The sequence below is a fragment of the Arachis ipaensis genome, chromosome B05, assembly GCF_000816755.2.
Source record: "Arachis ipaensis cultivar K30076 chromosome B05, Araip1.1, whole genome shotgun sequence".
NCBI lineage: Eukaryota > Viridiplantae > Streptophyta > Magnoliopsida > Fabales > Fabaceae > Arachis > Arachis ipaensis.
In genome coordinates, this window is record NC_029789.2 from 48,052,618 (window position 1) to 48,056,522 (window position 3,905).

Below are 3,905 nucleotides of genomic sequence, written 5' to 3' on the forward strand. Positions count from 1 at the left end.
TTTCAAATGGAGAAAGCAAAGGCCGTTAGTACTCCTCTTGCTACACATTTCAAATTGAGTTGCAAGCAAAGTCCATCAAGTGATGAAGAGAAGAAAGACATGGAAAAGGTTCCATATGCATCAGCCGTGGGTAGTTTAATGTATGCTATGGTGTGCCCAAGACCGGATATAGCTCATGCTGTTGGTTGTGTTAGCCGTTTTGTTTCAAACCCAGGAAGAGAGCATTGGAATGCTGTAAAATGGATAATGAGATATCTTCATGGTACTTCTAACATGAAGTTGTGTTATGGAAGTGATAAGCCTATTCTAGTTGGTTACACTAACTCAGACATGGCAGGAGATATTGACTCTAGAAGGTCCATTTCAGGCTTCTTGATCAACTTTGCGGGTGGAGCTGTGTCTTGGCAATCAAGATTACAAAAATGTGTTGCTTTGTCTACTACTGAGGCCGAGTTTATTGCCATTACCGAAGCGTGCAAGAAGATGCTTTGGATGAAGAAATTCTTGAAGGAACTCGAGTCTACTCAAGAGAGGTATGTGTTGTTTTGTGATAGTCAAAGTGCTATACATCTTGGTAAAAACTCTACCTTTCATTCTCGATCCAAACATATTGATGTGAGGTATCATTGGATACGTGATATTTTGGATGCTAAGTTGTTGGAACTTGAAAAGGTTCATACTGATGAGAATGGTTCTGATATGATGACCAAGGTATTACCAAGATGGAAGTTTGAAGTTTGTTGCTTAATCGCCGGATTGGCGGTTACCTCCACATAGTCGTGAGGGGGAGATTTGTTGGGTTTTTGGGCTCCCTTCCTATGTGGAGAAAAAGCCCAAATGCTAGTATCCAAGCCCATGAATAGTTGAAGTGGCTGAGGTGAGTTAGGGTTGAGTGAGAGAGATGTCATTTTGCAAGAGAACACCAAACACTAGAGAGAAGAGAAGAGAGAAAGTTATTTTCGCACATACATAAAGCTGTCTCTGTAAATTGGTCACTGCAGATTCGTTAACCGTTGGATCGAGCTCAAATTTGGACAAAGTGTTTTACACATCTGGTTCTTTAATTTCACCGTTCGGATCTTCAATTCGACATCTGTAGCTAGAGATATTGGCCACGCACAGTAGCTCTATTTTGTGGTATTTTCATCTTCTTGTTCTTGTTTTGAAAGCTTTGAAGCTTGGGTTGCTTGGCTTGTTGTATGCACATTTTGTGCAGTAATTTGTGACTCTCTTGTACCCTATTTTTCATCATAGTGAAGCTATATCCTGGTCTTGGTGACTCGTGGTTTTTACTTCTCTCATTGAGGAGGTTTTCCACGTTAAAATCTTGGTGTGTTAGCTTGTTTCTAATTTCTGGTTTATGTGATTTTTCCGCTGCTATTGGGTATTATTGTGCTGGTGTTAATACTTGTTGTGAGTGGATATTGTTGCTCCTCTAATTCTTGCAAGTAGGGAATTGTGTGTTTTATTCCTATCAATAATTACATATAATAGAATGAAAAATAAAAAAACAAATAATAAAGATCAATAAATTAAAAATAAAATAAAATATATAAAGTTACGAAGAGAATAAAAAATTAGATTAATATCTAAATTATAATTGATTGAATTAAAATTTGTAATTAAAAATATCAAAAAGAGGAATAATGAAATTGAAAGATACATAAAATTATGGAGTTCGATTTCTGAGATTGTTTAACACTTTTTCGAATTTAAAATAACTTAATTTGCTTATAGTACTTAAGCAAAAAATTTTTAATATATTTAAACACTTAAACAAACTTAGATGATAATTAATAGAATTATTAAATCATATTTAAATTTATTAACAATTAAAATTCAATATAAATATTGTAAAGCTACCAGCCTAGCACTTATAAACACCTCAATGAGTAATATATAACTAATAATTCGAAGTTCTAATAAACGTTCTCTTTAGACAGTACTAATAACCCAAAACAAAAGCTAAACTATCGATAATTGATTAAAAGAGCATAGGTCCGTGATACTCTGATCGAATTGTTTATGTGTGAGTTAATTATTTACATATTAAATTCATAAATATTTCAATTTTCTTTTCTTTTAGGAAAGAAACTCTAAATATTGTAATTATATTTATATGTATGAAGGCATCAAATTATTTTATCATTGTGCATAACTAAGAAAAGCTACATTAATGAATTATCTATGAATGTAACGAAAATGAATATATCTTGCTGTTGGATTAGTAATTAATTTGTTATGTTTTTAAAAATTTAAAGTTAAATAAATATCATGCATAAAGACAGGACAACCGTTATATATCTGTGCATCTATCTATATATACGAGCAACCGTGTAATATAAAATGTACAATGGAGCATGGGCATGCATGACATATGCCTGTCGCCATTTGTATGGATTCAAATAAATAAATATTATTAATACTAATTCACTGTTTCACAATTCATCAAGTTCATTGAATGAAAATATAATAACAAAACTTGGCCCAGACAAATGAAGTGATCTAAACAAAGAGTAATTATATACCTCTGTTGCATACTTTGATTATTAGTTATTATTAGTTATGATATGGTCGTCATTAATACGAGTTATAACTCGGCCTCATAACCGTTATCAATATGAGCTATAACTCATTATCATCCGTTACAACTCAGAGAATTATAACTTATTATCACCCTTTACAACTCAAATTTTATGAGCCACAACTCGGTGACATCAATATTTCTATCATAACCGACGTACAAATGGCTTAATAATCAATGACATTATTGACCATTCCAAAACCGACGTTACAACCAAAGGACGCAATGGACGAAGAAAACCCATTATATAAAGAAAGGTAAAGTATCTCTCGGATAGATTCGAACAAGCTAAGACAATATACTGACTTAAGCTTTGGAGTGCCTTTGCAGGTACACTCTTCCTCCTCTTCATTGCTCGTGCTCTCACACCACAACACGAAGCTTTGAAGTGCCTTTGCAGGTACACTCTTCCTCCTCTTCATTGCTCGTGCTCTCACACCCCAACACGAAGAAAAAGCTCGGACTCAAGAGTTGGACGTTCAGCCTCCGAGGATATAGCTCGGTTGATACCAGAAATTTGAAGCCGATCTATTTCGCAGGCAAAATCAAGTTAATACTACAAGTGTTCAAATTTTTCAACCACCAGCAGCCGTAAAATACAAATGTCTTTAGTTATTTTGATTTGGATATCACGTTTTTTTTAAGTTTAAGCTAATAGGCGAAGATAGAATTAATATTCAATTTGATTTCTAAAATTTAAAGTTGGACTCAAATTAATCTCTAAAATTATAATAGACTCAATTTGGCGTCCAAAATTTATAATAGTAACTCATGTTATCTCTTGAGCTGATTTTTCGTAAATAGCGTGTTAATTTTTCACGTTAACTTGTCAAGATTTGGATCCCTCGCCTAGATTTTCTATGCTTAAGACCTACTAGACCTCCTAAAATTTTAATTGGCTCCACAACATCTTCACGAAGATGACAATAACAAGTTCAATGCTCTGGAAGCAACAATCAAGCTTTTGGAACTCTAATAGATGTTGATTACATGGAAGTTAGGCAAAAGATCCAAATCGTAATACTACAAAAAAACACCTCTGTTGCCACGAGCAAAAAGCTGAAAAAAGCATGGCGATAGTTTTTTGCCACGCTTTTTGAGTTACCGCCACGCTTTTGAAAGGATCACATCTGCAAGCGCAGCGGTTGCTCTATCGCCATACTTTTAGTGATGGATCGCCATGCTTTTTTTGCCATACTTTTTACATATTGCCGAGCTTAAAAACATGGCCGTATGAGCGTGGGTGTATGTGATATATGGCCACGTTTTGAAAGCGTTACTTGCCAGCTAGAACCTTTTGCCATGCTTTCAAATCGTGGCT

General features: G+C 34.5%; 1 long non-coding RNA gene across 1 annotated transcript in view; it reads left to right on the top strand.

The window, feature by feature from the left end:
* LOC110262855 overlaps nt 1–3,905 on the top strand; it is an 8,445-nt gene that overhangs the window by 3,931 nt on the left and 609 nt on the right. The gene's annotated exons all lie outside the window — the stretch shown is intronic.